Here is a 20,048-nt window from a genome sequence, read left to right as displayed (position 1 = left end):
TGCCTGCCTGATACAAGAAACAGCGAAGAGCACCAGTCCACAACCCAAGATGAACCATGTTGGGTGAACTTTTTATGAAACTAGCCACTAAATGCTTCAGCGTTTCCTCCCCTTCCATGTTACTTCTAAATGGGACAAAGAGGTATTCCAGGACTGTCAGCTCCTCATGCATTTCTTTTGTGCCTTCAATGTACGGAGCAAGGTACGGAGCTGGAATGCAGCACCCCATGGTCCCTGTTCTCTAAGAGCTTAGAGTCCAGAATAGAACCTGAGTCATAAATGTGAATACTAATAATTGTCAGAGGAAGTGTAAAGGGGTTAGAGCATTTGAGAAGAGTGCAGATAGTGTACTTGGGGGTGTGTACCGAGGATAATGATGGCTTTTCTTAGGAGAATAACAGCCTATGTCAACCTCCTTTATAATAATTCAATGCACTATCTACTGTGGGCTGTTTGATATAGTATCTTAAAGTTCAAAGAGACCTTGGTTTGAATCTTGGCTCCACCTTTTAGGAGATAGGATTCCTCTGGTAATTTTCAGAGCTTCATTTTCTACAAAATGGTGATGATATTAATTAGCTCATGTACTTGTTATTGGGGTACCACAAGGCAATATATTAGTTAAGAGATGCAGATACTTTTGTCTACAAGTAACAGAAAACCCAACCCAACGTGGCTGAGACAGGGAATTCACTAGCTTGAGAGAGGAGTGGCTTCCTGGTCAAACCATCTCATCCAGGACGAAGCCTTTTCAAACCCTGTTCTGCCATCCACAGTGGCAGCTTCCCCAGACCCACTCCATTCATGTTTATAGCATGGATGTCAGTGTCCACATGGCTCATCCATTTCCACTTCAGTTGGGCTAACGTAGGCCAGTGCCTGCCTCTGAACCAGGAACAGTCATTGAGTTCCTGTGTGAATTGCTGGAAAGCTGTGTGTGACTTTAGGCAAGTGACTTAACCTAAGTCTCCTAATTCTTCATGTGGATTTTATGACAGTGCCCACCTCATAGGGGTGATGTTGAAATTTAGTGAATGACGGTCACCTTAGATCCGTGCTGTTTTTCAGACTGTCAGTAGCAACCTATTGGCAAGTGATAAAATAAACTTAGTGGATTGTGGCTATCTTGAAAACCACAAAATAGAACAGCAGTGAAGAGAGGATCCTAGAGTATGTCACACATGTGCTAACGGTAAATAATGGGTGAAACTTTTGTTTACGTTTTATATGTATTTTTACACGTGTTTTGTTGTGATAGAAAACCCATTTTGTGAACTTAGTTCATGAAAAATAAGCTGAGGAACATTAGCTTGGGCTAATCAGGGTGAATGGCTGAGGCTGGGCCGTTCCTTTAACTGGGGCATTCTGAGGGAGAAATAGATGTTGGGGAGAAACAAAGACAGACACAAACAATTCTAAGAAGTTTACCAAGTGCCAGGCATCAAGAGCTTCACATATATCAACACATGCAACCTTCATAGCTATCATATGAGTTGGGCCCCTTTATTAAACCCATTTTCCACATGAGAAAACCATGGCAGAGAAGTTAAGTAACTTAGACAGTGTCACACAGCAAGTGGTGGTGGAGCTAGGTCCAAACCCACAGTCTGGTCCTGGAGCCCACATTGTTACTGTGCTACCTGAGAGTCAACCTTCAATATGCCCTCCCTAGGTGGGCAGTGCGCAGCACAGCGCCAGGCGCATACAGTAAGCATTCCATCAGCAGTAGCTGTCATTAGGGTTATTATTTGGAAAGGCTGATGTGCAGTCATGAAGTGCCCCTCCTTGATGCTCTGACCAGCCTGAGGACGTGTGGCCAAGTTCATCGGAGGAAGGAAACTTTGACTTTCTATCCCGAGTTGCACACTCGATAAAGGGGACGCCATGTTGCCCTTTTAGGGCACAGCCAAAGTTTTTCAAAGGCTGTGTATATGGATGGAGCGGTACTGGCCAGGGACAAAGGCCATTTTCTTGAAAACAGGCCACCTCTGTCACCCTGATGGTTAGGTGATGGTTTCAATGACATCCAGAAGCACCCAGTCCTCGCCACTGAGAGCATGTGGTGGACAGAGGGTAGTATGGCTACTCTGATAGCCTTTGGGGTCTTAGGGGAGGAAATGGAAGACTGAGCACAGTGACCTCCCTGTGCCCTGGTGCTGAGAGCGGCAACAAAGGAAGAACCCGAGAGAGCCTGACCTTATTTGATACAGGGCATCTCGGTGGGGCTAATCTAATACAGCAGAGGACGGATTTTTAAAGAGAGTCCCACGAGGACTCATGAAATGGCTTTGAATTTCATTATGTCCGAGCGGGAGGCACTAATCCAATTAACCACAAAATGAGAATGTTGCTGCCCCTCCCGTCTGAAGCACTTCTGGAGACAGGCTGAGCCCAAGGAAAAGCCCGCTCTGCCTCTGCCTGCGGTGTTCTGCCCCAAGGAAAACAGTCCGGACAGATTTCAGGCCCCTTCCCGACCTTCGCTTTCTGTTTTCTGTAAAACGATCGCGAGTGAGAATAGCATAGAGAAAAAAGAGCGTAGATCTTGGGACTTGCTCGCTTGTGTTCAAATCTCAGCCGTGCCCTTTATAGGTGTGTGACCTCGAGCAAGTTACTTACCCTTTCTGAGCCTCAGTTTCCCCATCTGTAAACTGGGGGATAATGCAAAGTAGCTGTCACAGTCATAGGATGCTTATGAGTAGTAACTTAGTTAATATATATTGAAGTGTTTCAAGCCGAACCGGTTTGGCTCAGTGGATAGAGTGTCAGCCTGCGGACTGAAAGGTCCCAGGTTCGATTCTGGTCAAGGGCATGTACCTTGGTTACAGGCACATCCACAGTACGGGGTGTGCAAGGGGCAGCTGATCAATGATTCTCTCTCATTGATGTTTCTATCTCTCTATCCCTCTCTCTACCTCTGTGTAAAAAATCAATAAAACACACACACACACACACACACACACACACACACACAACACACACACATACACACACACAGAAAGCATTAAAAAAAAAAAAGCATTTCAAGGAGTACCTGGGTCACATTACTTAAGTGTTTGCTATTATCCTGGAGGGCCTGCTATGTCCCAGGCACTATGCAAAGAGCTGGAGATACAGGGATCATTAGGGCAAGATTTCTGCTCCCCAAGTTGTAGAGTCTGTAGACATGCAAACAGAAGAGAATGCTTGCAAGAGTGGTCAGTGGTCTCGAGAAAGAAGCCATCGCCTCTGAAAGATGTGGGGAAGGCTTTATAGAGGAGGCGAACTTGGACCTTGAAAGACCAAGAGGAGGCAGTATGGACAGGGAAGGGGAGGGGGCATGCCAGGACTCAGGAAGAGCTCGCCCAAAGGCAGGTGTTGCGAGGCTCAGTGTGTCCAGGGATCGGTGGGCATTTACCAGGGAACGACCGAAGCTTTGCAGGGCGGGTGGTGAGGGATGCATCTGCAGGGTCGCTGGAGGCGGGCAGTGAACAGGACTGTTCGATCTGGGAGACAAGATGGTCCCAGTAAATGTGGACTTCCCCGAGCTTTACAAAACTCAGCAATTCTTGTCTAGGTTTTTGTTGGAGAGAGGACTTCAAGTGCTTTTGGAGAAAGCTCATTTCCCAGCTAAATATTCACGTCTTGGGGTTGGATCTGCCCCTGGTGGCTGCTCTGGTGATCCCAATCCCTACCCTCACCCATGGGGAGCTTGCCATTCTGATGAACAGGACTCTGTGTGAGGATCAGAGAGCAAAAGTCTGCAGTTTGTTATCCCCAAACCTGCAAAATGGCTTAAATCACGGTTACAATTTGGTATGTCTGTGAAGTACGTGGTTTTTTCCTTTGGCAGATGGTGCCATTTTGGTATTTCAATTATTCCCTTAGGGGTATTTATTTATTTATTTATTTGTGTGTGTGTGTGTGTGTGTGTGTGTGTGTGTGTGTTTAAAGCAGCTTCAGAATCCTATTTGCTGCACAGCCCTGACTTGTAAATGGATCATGCCCTAAACATTCATTTTTTTAAGTCAGTTGTTTAGACTACAGATTGAGTAATTTCATAGAAATAACAATATAATTGTTAAGTCCTTCAAAACTTAGTTAACCCCAAATGTAGCTGAATAGTACCTAAGATTTATCAAACAAATAATGTAATTCCAATGCTAATAGTTTTTGTTTGGGGAATAACAGGAAAATACTAATCCTGAATAGTAAGTTTAAATTTCTTATTTATCTAAAACATGTATCAGCCTCGCTGGACCTAGTCAATTGCCCATGATAGTTTGCGATTACCTTTGGGAACATTATCTCATTGGAGCCTCAAAACCATTTTGTGAGGCCAGTGCAGGTGAGGAAATTACAATTCAGAGTCCAGCTGCTAGTCCAAGAACACGCAACCTTTGTCAAAACTTTTTATTTTAATTTAAAAAATAAATTTACAATATAAATGAATAATGAAGTAGAGTTACCCTTAATAATGCCAATTGCATAGAAATTTTGTCACATTTTCATTAGATTTGATTTTGGAAGGGAAGAGAGTTATGAGATGACAGGATCTTGCAATAATTTGTCCATACTATTAAATTTTTATTGAACTAATAATAACCATTCCTGGCTTTAGGGATGGGTGGACAGAGAATCAAAGATATTTAAGGAGTGGTTTCTGATCTTTATTGATTAATGTAGTAATAGAAATTGTAGAGTAGGAGGTCCTTGATCTAATGCAGTTGGGGCTCCAAAATCATGGTTGAAGGTAATAATAATCAGAACAAAAAACATAAAATGTCTTAAATATCAAATATCACAATGTCTTTCTAAGTAAGCCAATTTAGCCAAAATAAGTCATTGCCTTTGAAAAAGATAGTAAAAAAGAAAGTTGTTTTATCCTATATAATAAAAGGCTCATATGTAAATTGACCAAACAGGGAACAACTGGTTGCTATGATGTGCACAGACCACCAGGGGCCAGATGCTCAATGCAGGAGCTGCCCCCTGGTGGTCAGTGAGCTCCCACAAGGGGAGTGCTGCTCAGCCAGAAGTCTTGAACTGGGATCCCAGCTGGCAAGTGCAGCGGCAGTGGTGGGAGCCTGTCCTGCCTCCATGGTAGCATCAAGGATGTCTGACCGCCAACTTAGACATCCCCCAAGGGCTCCCAGACTCTGAGAGGGCACAGGCCAGGCTGAGGGATGCGCCCCCCACCCCCATGAGTACATGAATTTCATGCACCGGGCCTCTACCAGTAGAATAAATATATCTTGCCATTCCCAGAAGGCACAGGAAAAAAACAAAGAGAGAGAAAATGCCAGGCTGAGGCAATATGACACTGAAACAGCCACCTGTTAACATTAAGCTTCTCGGGCTATGATAGCAAACTTCATAGGATTTGTTATCCAGTAATTTTTAATTTGCACAAATATTCCTTAAAACCAGGAAATTTCATGACCACGAATCCTGCATTGGCTATGTAGTGCTGGATAAATGCTGAATGAATGAATGAAGAGATAAAATAACACAATGTTACCGGTAGTTATGTTCGTAAAATACTATCCTAAGTCTGAGTCCCGAAGAGTCAGCTCTGCTTTCTACACGTTTAACTTCTCCCAGAGACAGCCCTGGGCCTCAGGAGAGGAGGGAATCTGCTTTGGCTGAATTTGCAAATGACAAGGTCAGCTTTCTTTAAAAATGTATTTCTAGTCCATTCCATTACGCATGTTGCTGTGGTCCTTGGCTGTCTTCCTGCATCCTATGACCAATCCTTCTTGTGGAGGGGCTTGTGCCAGGAGGCAGAGGGGCAGCATTCCACGTCTACCTTTCTGTTATTTCTGAGGCTTTCTGAGGATTCAGAAGGGGACTGTAGAATTCTTTCATCCGACCTCCAGGTTCTTCCTGGAATGTATTTATTTTTCTTCTGTGGTGCATTTAAACTCTGCCATCCCCAGCGTGTTTATTTGTAAAATGGATTTAATTCTGTGCTTGCAAAGCCTTTGGAAACGTCTGTCGGGGGCACACAGGGGCGGGCACACGGCTTCAGAAAGATGTTAGAGTTTTAAGAGAGATTTATTTGACCCTGAGGCCAAACGGCACAGCCTGCGAATGTGATAAATCTAGCCAATAAATAAACAAATAAATAAATAAACGTAAATGCCTCTGGGGCGGCGGCTGGCCAATGGGCAGCGCGGCGGCTGGCATTTGCTTTTACAAGAGCACTTGTTAATTCCGCGTGCTCTGGACAGTTAGAGAGGTTTCATTTCCTCCCCAGACCGTTGTCCCCCCCTTCCCCCTCGCCCCCCCCCTCCCCGAGTGTGCGGAGTGGAGCACTTTATTTGAGGCTGGAGTCGTGAATGTACTCCCTGCGAGGCGATGACTTCATGTATATTGATATTGCCAGTAGGGGTTTATTTTCTTTCTTGCGAGGCTGTGATCCTTTGAAGTCAGGAACCACCACGCACACAGCTCTTGGCGCCGAGCTGTGGCCGCAGAATGTGTTCAAGCATTTGCTGAGTGACTGGATGAAGAATGTCCTAGTCCCTGCTCTTTCTCCAGCACCAAGCATCATGCTAGCACTCAGTCAGTGTTTGTCGAATGAATGAATGAATGAATGAATGAATGAATGGTTTCAACAGGTATTTCTGTCTTTAGTATTCTCACGTATTAGAAATAAGGCAATGTTGGCGTCTTTTCGGTTGCTAGAATGGCACCTGGTCATTATTTGAAAAACTTAGTGTCAGAACTTATCTCAATGAGGTAAGGTGCTAGACTCTAGAGAAAAGAGGAGAAGTGGGGGGGGGGGGTGGGGAGTGGTGGAAAGAGAGAGAATAAGAAGCACAAATGACAAACATATGTATCTCTGTTTGTCCATCCATATCTATCTATCTATCTATCTATCTATCTATCTATCTATCATCTATCATCATCTATCTATTATCTATACATACATCAAACTAGCTGTACAAATTTTTTAATCAATGTGGAAAACTTTGTCTACTTGTATCAATTTATATAGTTTGTATTTTTCTCCTGAGTACTACCATTGGACATTTCTACTTGTGTGTCCACTGACCGCCTAAACACTATCAATTGTCCCTGAGGGCTGAACAGTCGACTAGTTCCATCTCCAGATCCACCTTAGGTAGAGCCTCTGTCTCGCTGATCCTCTCCCATTGTTTTCCCGGCTGTTTCCTCTGGGTTCTTCACTGACCTGTGGCAGACCACCTGTCTAAGACCCACTCTCACCACCAGTTGTCCTGCTCAAAATCTTCCAGTGCCTCCTCGTTATTTATAGGTTAAGATCCAAACGCCTTTAAATCTTGTTTTCAAGGAACATTACAACCTGCCCTTGGAACACTCTCTTTCTACACTATAAGCTCCCTCTTCCAGCCAGGCCTGTCCTAATTTTCTCTAGAGAAACTGCTATTCGTTTCTATTTCCCCTCCAGGACCCTCACTGTGCACCCTGCTCTGTACTCAGCTCTATATATATCATGTCTTTTGTTTACTGGACACAGGAATCCACCTCACCTCCTCCTAGCTGAGCTAAATCTTAATGGTCCTCATAGGCCCCTACACTGAGCTGCAACCAGCTGGCCTCCTTCTTCTTCCTGTGCTTTGTGTCCTGCGGGAGCAGCAGGAGGAGGAGCTGGCAGAGGCTAAGTAGAGGCTGGCAGAGGCTAAGGGCGCCCGAGAGGCTTTCTGTTTTGACTTGGCAATGCTGCCCGCTCAGTCCCCGGTTGCTCTGTTAAGTCAGCATGGTAAGGAGTCTTCCCAGAGGCAGACCCTTCCAGTTCGGAGGACACACATGTCGGGGCTCATCTGTTCTCCTGCCCAGAGGCACTGGGAGATCAAGTGCTCACTTGACTGTTTCCCTGGCCCTGAGCGGCTCCTATTTATTTGCTTCATCTTAGGATATGGACCTGCCAAAGCCACAGGTAACCTGATGCTCTAGGCCCGGGCTTTCTTCTTCCTCCAGGAGAGAAGGAAGGGCTGGAGGTGAGCAGACTGTTCAAAGCTGTTTGCAGCAAAAGGCGTGATCCCTGCCCCTGTACGTGGTGAGGGGGTGGTCACCCGGCATCTTAGGTTTCATTACCAACGGCCGCTATTTCAGCACCTCTTTTCTTTCAAACATCTTGGGTTTCAGACAGGAAGGTAACCAGACGCTTCGCATTTGCTATAGTATTGCTGTTTTAGTCCTTGTTCCTTGACCTTACGAGTCACCTGTTCCTTGTGAGATATTGTCACCCTGTGGGGCGAGACATCTATCCTCCAGACTTTGCTAATAATACTGGGAGTCACGTGCAGTACACATATTGTTATCATTCAGTGTGGATCTTGGGTAGCAGACGATGTCATTTTATTATAGTTATGGTATTGGCTTAACTTCTCTCCCTCAGAATAAATGAGAAGGTTCTGTAGAGTATGGCCCCCAAACCCTGAAAGGTTCCTTAATCTCTTCATGACTTTTCTGTCTGTGGTATAAGTATCTGTTCTGCAAGCACTTAAGATCAGAAGTATTTTAGAGGTATCCAGTCCTCCATCAATAAGCCTAAACTCCTTAGCACGACATACATCATTGTCCTAGTCAGGACTCCTAGCTTAAACTAGCTCAAGAAGATCATGACTCATGTGACCGAGAAGTCCAGGGATGGATCTGGAGCTTCAGACATAGGTGGACCCCTGGGCTCTATCAATGCCCTCTGGCCTCTGCCTTTCTCTTGCCTTCTCCTGGCTCCAGGTCCCTCGTTCTCATTGTTTCATTCTGCAGACAAGCTCTTTCCAGATAACGGGGAAGATGGCTGCCTGTGTCCAAAATCAGTATCCTTCCAACCTCAGAGGAAAGAGGCATTCCTTCTGATATCTTGCCATGAATCCAGGGAAGCCCTGATGGACCCTGTGTGGATCTTATGTCCGCCCTGGGCTAGTCTTTAATTCTAGCTCTGGTTAGCTGCTCGTGAGCCGTGTGTGCCCGCACCCCTGGCCGTGGGTGCTTGGACCCAGTGGTGACAGCCCCAATGGGACCACAAACGGCGAAGGAGGAGCATTGTCTAAAGGCAGTATGGCGGTGGATAGACGAAAATCACAAGTCCTCTAGACAGGCTTCTGTGGCTTGGCCCTTCCTACCTGAACAGCACCTCCTAAGACTTCTCTCTAGCGTCTAACCTACTAACCACATTGGACTATTTCATTTGATAAAAACCTGCCTTCACCTTGACACCTAGTGTTCCCTGAAAATTTTTAATTTCCTTTTTTCACTTGCCAACATTCTTTTCAGTCTTCAAAGCTTAATTAAAATGCTACTTTCTTCAAAACCTTCCTTATACTTTCAGTTCTTCCACCATACTGGCAAAGGATTTAGCTAACAGCACATTCAGAGAATTTGCTTTGTCCTGCCTCTGTTTGGAGTATCTTTCCCAGATACTAAGACAGAGCACTAAGTTAAGGATACAATTTTACCTATGTGTTCCCAAAAATTCTAGTTTAGCACTTCTTAGTTGGGATTCAGGAATCTGTATTTTAACAACTCCACCAGGTGATTCTCATCATGAGAGAAGTTTGGGAAACACTGGTCTAGATGACCCTCAGTTTGTAAAAGGACTACCCTCACCCTGTCTCTGGCTGAAGAATCTGTGGTGATGGAAGGAGACTAAGCCATTTTCCGGATTCATTCTGGGCCCATCCTATATAATAAAAGGCTAATATGCAAGTCTACTGAACAGTGGAACGACTGGTCGCTATGATGCTCACTGACCACCAGAGGGCAGATGCTCAATGCAGGAGCTGCCCCCTAGTGGTCAGTGCGTTCCCACAGGGGCAGCTGGCAAGCAGAGCAGAGGTGCTAGGTGCTGGAAAACAAATCAGTTTCACTAAAAAGAGATATTGACAGGAAGCCAGGAAGGCTGGTCAACAACCTTAATTGCTCTAGCCACTCACCCTTTAGTTGAGACATGGTTAGCTGAAGCAGCCTCCACCTTGTTTGTCCCATGTAAGTGTCTGTTATTTCCTGCCTAAGGGCTACATGTAAATTTCTATTTATGTTGCCTAAGATGTTTTCCCAAAGCCTCAATAAAAGGGATGGCAGGGCCAGAGCAGGAGTAGTTCTCCCACTAGAGTTGGACTACCACCTGGCCCCCTGTATCGCCAACTTGAATTTCTTCAAGTATCAAGTCTCTTCATTTGTGTGTGGCCCTTCTCCAGAACCCGAACCCTGAATTGGAACTCTTTCCATGTGGATCGTGAAAGAGATTCCTATAGCTAGGAGCCTCTACCATCTCTAGGGCAGCACTGAGGATGTCCAACTCCCAGCTTAGGCCCACTGTTGGACATCCCCTGAGGGCTCTCAGACTATGAGAGGGCTCCGGCTGGGCTGAGGAACCCTGCTGAGTGCACGAATTTTGTGCACTGGGCCTCTAGTTTATAATAACCTAATTATAGGCACTATGGGAAAAGAACTGAGAATGCAGTCCACGGTGAGAAAGACAACTCCTGGAATTTTCTCTGATTTTTATTACCCGTCCTACGATACCCATCATCCCATGTATTCAAATGCTTTTCCTGTTTACACAGAACAGCTATGGTGCTTCACGCAGACCAATGCGGATCGCATCGTGGAGAGAGGCACATATGTGATTCATTTTCCGAAGCCTGAATTTACCTAAGGACCCAGGAATGTCATGAGGTAAGTTTTGGAAGGGTCTCAGGTGGTGCGGCGATTATCAATTGGCAGGCGCACCTCCTTTCCCATTAATTGGCTATGGGTTCGCATTTCCAAACTGTGACCCACCGTGTTAATCATCCGAAGGAATCTCCGAGGAGGCAGAGAAAAGGCCGCCCTTCACAAGTCAGCAATGGCTGTGTGTGTGTCTACGCCCTCGTACAGTCCTGGACGCAGGAAACCAGGCCCCCGCGAGCCACGTGTGCCTGAGCCACGGGGGTCAGGGGAGGTCTGGGTGCGGCACTTTAAGAGTTATCTATGCAGCAATGCTGTCCGTCCAGAGCTTCCCGAGCATTTAGTTTTTCTCTCCCCTTATTTACATATTTATCTTCCTAGCTCTACTCAGACTCTTTCAGCCGCAAGTAACAGAAAATGCAACTCAAACTACATTCAGGAAAAAGGGGGACTTTATTGGCCTGGTAACCAAGGAGTTCAGCTTTATCCAGAGGTTCTAACAGCACTCCTGGGACCCAGTGTCTCTCCATTTCTGAGTCCTGCCACCCCTGTGCCGGCTCTGTGACTCCTGCATGCTTGCCCCGTGAGGACACACAGCTGCCTGCGGTCCTGGAAGTAGACGGCCAGGTGCCAAATCCAGAGGAAAAAGAAGGACATTGGTTCATATTGGCTCTGAATGACTTTAAAAAAAAATTATTTCAGAGAGGAAGGGAAAGAGAGAGAAACACCAATGATGAGAGAGAATCATTGATCATCTGCCTCCTGCACGTCCCCCATGGGGGATGGAGCCCACAACCTGGGCATGTACCCTGACCTGGAATCAAACCATGACCTGGCTCAACCACTGAGCCACACTGGCTGGGCTCTGAATAACAGCTGAGCAAATCACATGGCTCTGGCTGGCTGGGCCTGGGGCATGTGCCCCTGGAGCCATGTGTGGAGACAGCCATACCTGAACTGCAGGGACTGAGACTAGGGGGAGAGTTGGTGCTCCAACAGCAAGTGGGACACCATTGTTAGAAAGAGGAGGAATGGACACCGGGCATGCAGAACAAAGCAACAGACAAGAAGCCCAGCCTCTGCACTTCCCGACTAGACCTTGAGCTCTCCAGTGGAGAGGCAGGGCCTCTGGACTTCACATGTCTTACTTCCCAGGGCCATGACTGGCTCACTAGTGACGTACACATGCTGATGGGAGTGATTTGCTAGTTACAGGAAGGCCTGGGCCTAACTCCGAGTGCAGGGTCTCACTCCCATGTGACCTCCCATTGCTGACACGATGGCCTCTGGAAAGGTTTAAAGTCTGCCATGTTCTCAGCATTTTGTCCCTTTCATCCAAGCAAAGTATTCCAACTGTTCAAAGTAAAAAATGTCAATAGTTGAGAGTTCAGCCAGTGAGTTTTGGCAAATCGATTGGCAATTTGGTAGCTCTCGGTAACCTGGACACATCTCACGAGCTTCCTCAGCTTCTCTCAGCTTTGCCCCTGGCTCTCACTGCTCGCTCTGGGCAGTCCCAGCACCTGTCCACAGCCTGACGCCAACCAGTTGTCTTCCCACATCTCCAGGTCTTCCCACCGTGTCCCAGGTCTGGTAGAATGCCACTCCACAGGGCATGGGCTGTGCCACAGGGGCCTGGTGGTGCAAGCTGGATGTGTGGGGGTGACCGATGGTAGAAACAGTGAATAAATTTCCTCTCCGTGCTCCCTCTGTGGACTCTGAAGCGATGGCCAACATACTAACGCATCACTTTGCGTTGCTTGTTATCCTTCCCCACCTCCTCCTCTTCTCGTTCGTTTTCATCAGCCTGGCCTTCCTCTCCCAACGCAAACACCTGGACTTCATTCCCGCTGCGGGCTCTGTTTTCTAGGAGACCTGGCCTAACGCGTTGTTTTGTTTTCAGCGGACGTTTTCCTTAAAGCTGCTGAAAAGGCTTTTAAGTTCAATAATCACTATTGACTCTAATGAAGTGAGATTTCTATCATCCCATTTATGAGATGGATAAACTGGGACACACCGTGGATGCAACCTGTTCAACGTGACAGGCTTACTCACTGACCCAGTTAAGCACAGAACCCGGACTCCTGTCTTCCCAAGGGATGCTCTGCACCAACCCGCATGGTAAGTCTAGATCTGCACACACAAAGAGCAGAGAGTAATTCGGACGATTATCCCAATCATTCAAGCCAGGCACCCAAACCTAAAATAGCTGCATAATTGAGCTCAGTGTCTCCACTTCACATGGGGCCTCTGCGAACAGCCAGAGCCATGTTACCCGAATCTGGTTATTATGTAATTATAAGTGCTACCGGTGGTGGGTTTGAGTTTTCAAACGGTGGATTCTATTTCTTGAAATATTTTGCATTATGGGCTGAATTCCTTTGCTTTTTAACTAATGGAGATGAAAATAAAGCTCCAGTAAAGATAACAGGCTTCTGACAGGAGGGGAAATGTCATAATTGTAAATAAAACATTTCGGATTTGCCCAGAGGCATACGACCAACCTGAAGGTGTGGTTAGTCAGTAAGTGGAGAGTCTGTGTCTGGTTTCATACTGATTTCAAAACGAGTCCTTGTCATTGCTTTATGTTTGTTTTAAAGCAAGTTTTATAAAAAAGAATTGAAATTATACTCAGATGCTTACAGAAACCAGAAATAAAGAGGAATCTATTATAAAGAAAATTCTGGTGATGGGATAAGTTCCGATCCAGACCTAAAAGGAAAACATGATCGTTTCTGGTCTTCTATCTGTGTGGTGGCTGATATCTGGGGTCAGGGCGGGAGGGTGGGGGGTTGGGGGAGGTGGTAGGCAGGAGGGAGAGAGGGGTAAGGGAACTTGAATTGCTCTGTTTTCTATAGATATTTATTAAATTAATAATTGTGTTATATTGAGGATCCTGCTCTTTTAGACATTTTTATTTTATTTTTAAATATATTTTTATTGATTTCAGAGAGGAAGGGAGAGAGAGAGAGAAACATAAATGCTGAGAATCATTGATCCGCTGCCTCCTGCACACCCCCTACTGGGGATCAAGCTCACAACCTGGGCATGTGCCCTTGATCAGAATTGAACCCGGGACCCTTCAGTCCACAGGCTGACACACTAGCCACTCAGCCAAACTGGCTGGGGCACTTTTAGACATTTTTTTAAGCATCACTGCTAAACTGATGTTCCACATACAGGCGCTTCCTATCACTATTGTCAGGTGTCCCTGTGTGCATTTATCTGGAAACGGTGCTGAATCAACCTAGCATGAAAGCCCCTTCCGCACACTAGCTGCCCGAGTCGCAAATGCCAAACCCATCGACGAGCACCATGGAGTTTTCTGACACCGATTTAAAAGTCTAGAAATCAGCCCATTATATAAACATTTCAAGTATTGAAAGTAGAAAAAACTGTTTTACATGAAACATGCATGTAAAAAGTACTGAGGAGATGTTGTACTTTGCTTGGTCTTTATAAACACTTCAGGTGGAGACGTTGGTTGGGGGTTCTGGATGGGGTCCGGCTTGGGTTTTTATTTTTCCTGTGGCTTAGGTCACAGAACAGGGAAGATTTTTGTTTTGTTTTTTTAACCAGGGACTCAAAGAAAGGCCACACATATCCCGTCATGGCAAGAGTGGTGTGGAATACTGCCCACGTGGTGCAGTTGGGGGTGAGAGAGGGACTGAGGCTTAACCATGTTGTCTTTGGTGTGAGAGACTGTTAGAAAGAGCAGGAGTCACATCTGTTAGCATCATGAGTTGGTTTATGGCTTCAACCATCCTCACTTGTCAACCTTATGGTTGAGTTCCACGTTTATATATTCACCTATGAAACGAGTAGAAACTTGGTCAGGTGTTGACCAATTTTTATGGCAAATTGGGCATTTAAAATATTCTGGTCAAGTATATGGAACAAATAAAAAGCAAGGTGAGCCAGATTCTTCTCATTTGACTCTTTCATCTTCAGAGTCTTAGAAGAAGCTTAGATATTTTTAAAAAGCTCCCCGGCCTGGCCGGCTATGGCTCAGTGGTTGAACATTGACCTACGGCCAGGAGGTCACAATTCGATTCCAGGTCAGGTCACATGCCTGGATTGCAGGCTCGATTCCCAGTGTGGGGCGTGCAGGAGGAGGTCGGTCAGTGAAGTTTCTGTCTCTCTCTCTCCCTCACCCTTCCTCTCTGAAATAAAAAAATATGTATTTTATTTTTAAAAAGCTCTCCATTCCCAAGAAAGATAAAGAGGTCCCAGAAAGGAATAAGAATTGGCTGTTTAGCATTGTGGACTTGTCAACACCACCAGTTGGAGAAACAAATGGTGAGGGTCAAGAAAACTGAGCTTGGACCTGGAACAACATTTTAAAACAAAGATCTCCTGCCAAAGATTCCTCAGGTTCCACTCCCTTTAACGTTAGAATAAAAATACCACAAAACTCAATGAAATGCGTTCATTTTTAACATATAATAGCATGCTGGGCTTTTGGTTCCAATGAAAGGCATACTTTCCTAGGGCAGCAGAAGGCACGGGGCTTTGGGAAAACTTGCTTTTTCACAAAAGGTGAAACAGCATCTTCATACAGGCAGCTTCAGTTTCTAAAAGCATAAGATTGCCCTGGCAAGTGTTGCTCAGTGGTTAGAATATTTGTCCATACTCCAAAGGATCGTGGGTTCAATTCCTGGTCAAGAGCATGTACCTGGCCTGTAGGCTCGATCCCAGGCCACAGTTGGTATGGTGCCGATTCTACATTGCTGGGGCCAGCATGGGAAGCATCCAATCTATCTTTTTCTCTCTCTCCCACCTCCCCCTCTCTTTTTCCCCTTCCAGTCTCTCTAAAAAAAGCAATGGGGAAAATATCCTCAGGTGAGGAGTAACAACAACAACAAAAGGCAATAAAAATTAGTAAAAAAAAAAAAAAGCTTATGGGACAGAATTTGGTGGATAATTACTTCCTTCAGGCAATGAAGCACTATGCTACCCAACTTCATTTTGGAACAAGATCGAACTTTCCCTCATTGGTTAGCTTAGGCATTAACCAAACAAAGATTTTACAGTGGAAGGGTGCAACAGTCTTTGATCCAAGGCATGGGAGAAGGTGATGGGGTGGTGAAAAGAGTAGCTAGTTGTTTCAGGGAGAGGCTCAGGGAGAAGCAGAGACGAGGGGATGCAGAGGGGCCCCCCTAAGGCCTCTGGGCTCACAGGCTCCTAGTTTTGCATGGGGTGAGCCTTTGGAGGAGATCCTCTCCCTGCCCAGCCTGGGGGAGGCAGCCTGCAGAGGGGAGTCAGCTGTTGCCCATCTTCATGAGTGTCACCTGCTCGCCCCGGAAGTGGTTCCCCTGGAAGTTAGGGAGCTGAGCTGTGTGAGGTAGAACCCGGGGCCTGCAGCTCCCAGAGGGCCTGGTTCAGGGCGGCCTCCATGGCGTCCTGAGTTTTTCCCACTCGTCCCGGGGCGGCTTCAGCACGTCCTGGAAGAGAATGCGGCCACTGCGCTTGTTTTGCAACTTTAAAGAGACGCTCAGCGCCCCTGTGCTTCTCCACCAACTCTTGGGAGACGTGGCCCATGCCCTTGAGAGCCACATCCTCCCCGTCAAAGTAGGAGCCCGGAGAGAGGTAGGTGTGGGAGGCCCGCAGCTGCAGGTTGGCCGGGCGGGTGACTGCAGCCTCCACCTGGGTGGAATAATTCTGACGAATTTGGTAGCTGAGCTCATGGTTGTTTGGCAATAAGGAGTTCAGGTAGAAAAAAACCAAATGGTGTGTTGTCTGGTCCCAGAGGTGGTTCTGGAGGTGGTGACTGGATAAGATGCAGGAGCAGTTATTGTCCACTGCTATTAAGAGGGCACTTGAGCCCTGACCTGTTTGGCTCAGTGGATAGAGCGTCGGCCTGCGGACTGAAGGGTCCCAGGTTCGATTCTGGTCAAGGGCATGGACCTTGGTTTCAGGCACATCCCCGGTAGGAGGTATACAGGAAGCAGCTGACCAATGTTCCTCTCCCATCAATGTTTCTAACTCTCTATCCCTCTCTCTTCCTCTCTGTAAAAAAACAAACAAACAACCCAATAAAATATATTAAAAAAAAAAAAAAAAAAAGAAGAAGAAGAAGAAAGAAAGAAAGAAAAAGGAGGGCACTTGATGCCCCTAGCCAGTTTGGCTCAGTGGATAGAATGTCGGCCTGCAGACTGAAGGGTCCCAGGTTCGATTCGGTCAAGGGCATATGCCTGGGTTGTGGTTTTGATCCCCTAGTTGGGGGCGTGCAGGAGGCAGCCAATCAGTGATTCCCTCTCATCATTGATGTTTCAATCCCTCCCTCTCGCTTCCTCTCTGAAATCAATAAAAATATATTTTTTAAAAAAGAGGGCACGTGATGCTCAATACTCAGGGCTCTCAGTCAGGGTTAACTTTACCCAGAGATGGACATTTTCTTAGCTAAGTTCCTTTTTAAAAAGTCAGTTTCTCCTACATAATGATTATTCTAGTAAAGTCATGATGTCATCACCCATAGGGTCTAGGAAAGCAAAGCAAAGATTAATGTGCCTGTATCTTTAATGCCTCGTCTAAGATCATTGCTGAGGATCAAGGTCTTAACTTGGAAAAATGTAGCCTCCGTACTGTGTTGGGATCTGACAGCTGTCTTTGTACTTTTAATAGATCAGTTCCATTCATCTTTTCAAATGAGCTTTTCCAAAATGCTTCCGTGAAGTGCCAAAAATATATTTCTCATATTGCAATTTTGTTATTTAAGGCAGATGGATTGTTCTCCCCCCCGCTTCCCCCTTATCAATTATTTTTGGTTATCCTGACACTTTCTGTATCCCAATTCCTTCCAACGTATGTCTGTTTTACCAGGACAGCTGCATGCGTGGCTAGGAAATGGTGCATAATTTTAATAATATTGAATTTCATATACCTTTGAATATGGGCATATGTGATGTTTTAGAACGTTGTAATATTTCAAGGAACACGCTGGCGCCCTCCTCACAGGATCTGTCTCCCTGGGGATTACAGATGGCCGCTCACGCCCCTCGTCCCTGCCCCGTTCTGGAGAGAGACGGGGGATGTGCCCATTGGCACAGGGCACATGCTGTACCGTTACATGTCTGGCTCAGAATGTTCCTGGGTTGGGAGGTGGGGAAGTTGTTACACATTTTATGCCACGTGCCTCTGACTGAGCCTCACGGCTCGCATGCGAGTGAAAACGAAAGATGGAAGAGTGGTGTTTATGGTGGATTTTATTGCTCTTTTCAGTCCGTCCGTAAGAGGAGTGGGCTAATCCACAGTGGGGAATCCACTTATGTAAGCGAGGGTGAATTGTCTAAACTTATAGGTAAAGACTAAATAGTAGCCACTATGGACTCCCTAGAAATTACACTGCACCGGGTTTTGGTTTATTAGTGAGGCTACCCACAAGCAGTGGAGAGGAAATACTGTGAGAATAAACCACTGAGAGCAGGTCCTGCAGGACTCCGGGTGGTGCCTGGGACCCAGGAGGGCGATCCGTGTCCCAGATCAGCGTCCAGGAGCGCCAAGCGCCTGCTCATTTGGGGCCACTCCAGGTGGCGCTTGCGAGATAACCCATCCCTAGCTCATGCTCCCGACATCATGTGAGCCAGTGGCTGAAGCCCCTCTGGGGGGTGCCTCTAGGACGTGGAGCTCTTTGTGACTGTGTCCCTGCCTCCCACGTCCCTTTCCTCTGGGCAGGAGTCACCACCGCAAAAGGCACCAAAGCCATTTGGAAATGCTCACTCACTAGTGCCTCCCACGACTGCTGCATTCATTCCTGACGGTGCAGGTGGCACAGGCCTGGCTCCTGACCGTGTCCTCCTGAGGCTGAGGGCAGGGAGATGACAGCCAAGTTCACCTCTCTCTAATCCCCCTGCCTGTTTGCTCCTCTGCACACACCCCCCTGCCACACACCTGGCTGATTCCGCACTTCGTTCCCCAGGCGTCTCCGTCCTGCAGGAGGTCCGTGACCTGGACCCAGTGACTGGGTGCCGAGACGGGTGCATGGCCATGTGGCAGCCACCCCAGGTGGAGCTGATGCTCAGGAAGGGGTGGGGCCCGGGGGCTTGCAGGAGGAAGGAAGAAAGCAGTGACAGGAAGGAGGCAGGCATCACGGCCTGGTCGCACGCAGACGGCTCTGTGTGCATGTTCTTGTGGGATTTGGCTAAATATGTTGTCGGTTCCTGGGGAACGTGCGAAGCGCTTGAATCCGCCCCTTCCCCTCATCGCTCCTGAAGTGGAGAATTGCAACAGGATGGCCCACCCTGGGACTTGGCAACCGCACTCTCCAGCGCTCAGTTTGGTACAAAGCGCTATCATTACCGTTTGGAGGGAGCACCTGTAATGTGAAAAGACGACCTGGGGAAGGCCAGCAATCACAGCAGCAGCCCTCGGGGCAGGGAGGGCAGCCCGGGCCCCCGCATGTTGCCCCCCCCCCCCCCACCGGGGTTGGAGCCCAGAGAGGAGAGGGTGGAAGGTGTGGGGGAATTTCCCCAGCAGGTGAGCGCCCCCTCCTCCGTAGTCTCAGGTCTTCCTCGTGATGGGCTGAGGCCCAGGAGTCTTTGGGGCAGACCCAGCTTCGCTGGTGTGAGTCTGGCCCCCAGGAGAGCCGAGAGGGCGGCGGGCAAACAGAGAAGTGGGAAGTGGTTGCTCGGTGCTGAGTTTGGCTTCGAGCTGAGAGCTCTGTTTGAGCCTTCAGGCTCCAAGCAAAACTCAGGGGGGTGGAACGGAACCCACAGGAACCCAAACAAGGCCGGGGCTTGGCAGGCAGCTGCGCGTGGGGCCACGCTGCGTCTCACACAGCTCTGCCTGTGCAGGCCTCTTGGCCCGGCGAGCCCGCTCTCACCACACTTCTCCCTGCCCTGCACCCCTGTGAACCGGAGTCCCTGAATGTGTTCAGTCAGGACCTCCATTTCCCCAGAAACAGAGCCCCCTTCTGACGCCCAGGCCCGTGTCCTTGGCTGGCGAGTTATTTACCCGGTGGCCCAGCCAGTCAGGGACATCTCGGGCTTGTTCTTGTGAAGAGACCCACTCAGGGAAGACAGGGACAGCGGTCACAGGAAAATAAGAACAGAGATCTGGAGCCGAGACTCTCAGACGCTGTGGGGTGAGCCCCTGCACCCCCTTTCTCTGCAACAGCCTTGGAAAAGCAGGGGTGATGGCGTCATAGCAGCTGCCGATGGCCTGACAGACAGTTTCCGCAGCGCTACATGAGGCCCCTCGGTGTCCCTGTCAGGAGATTGGCAGCTGAATGACACCAATGAGGCCCGGCCCGTATCCCCTCTGGGAACGCCGCCCTCATTGATAGACAGAAGGCAAAGAGAAGGATTGTTTTTGAACCTGAAAAGAGTCCCCTTTTTTTCTCCCTAAAGCTCATGCCCCCACTCTCCACAGCTCTATTCCCTCCCCCCACCCCCCCAACACTTCTTTTTTTTTTAAAG

General features: G+C 47.6%; 1 long non-coding RNA gene across 1 annotated transcript; it reads right to left on the bottom strand.

Moving 5' to 3' along the window:
• Nucleotides 1-9,986: 9,986 nt before the first annotated feature.
• Nucleotides 9,987-19,646, bottom strand: LOC123653016. The gene is made up of 3 exons (XR_006742640.1): nt 19,636-19,646; nt 16,970-16,975; nt 9,987-10,220 (listed from the first exon to the last, which is right to left on the bottom strand). It is a non-coding gene; the product is annotated as an uncharacterized LOC123653016 (long non-coding RNA).
• Nucleotides 19,647-20,048: the final 402 nt, after the last annotated feature.

The sequence above is a fragment of the Pipistrellus kuhlii genome, unplaced genomic scaffold, assembly GCF_014108245.1.
Source record: "Pipistrellus kuhlii isolate mPipKuh1 unplaced genomic scaffold, mPipKuh1.p scaffold_m20_p_26, whole genome shotgun sequence".
In the NCBI taxonomy this organism is placed as follows: domain Eukaryota; kingdom Metazoa; phylum Chordata; class Mammalia; order Chiroptera; family Vespertilionidae; genus Pipistrellus; species Pipistrellus kuhlii.
The sequence above is the reverse complement of the archived record's forward strand: the minus strand, read 5'-3'. Positions and strand labels throughout refer to the sequence as shown.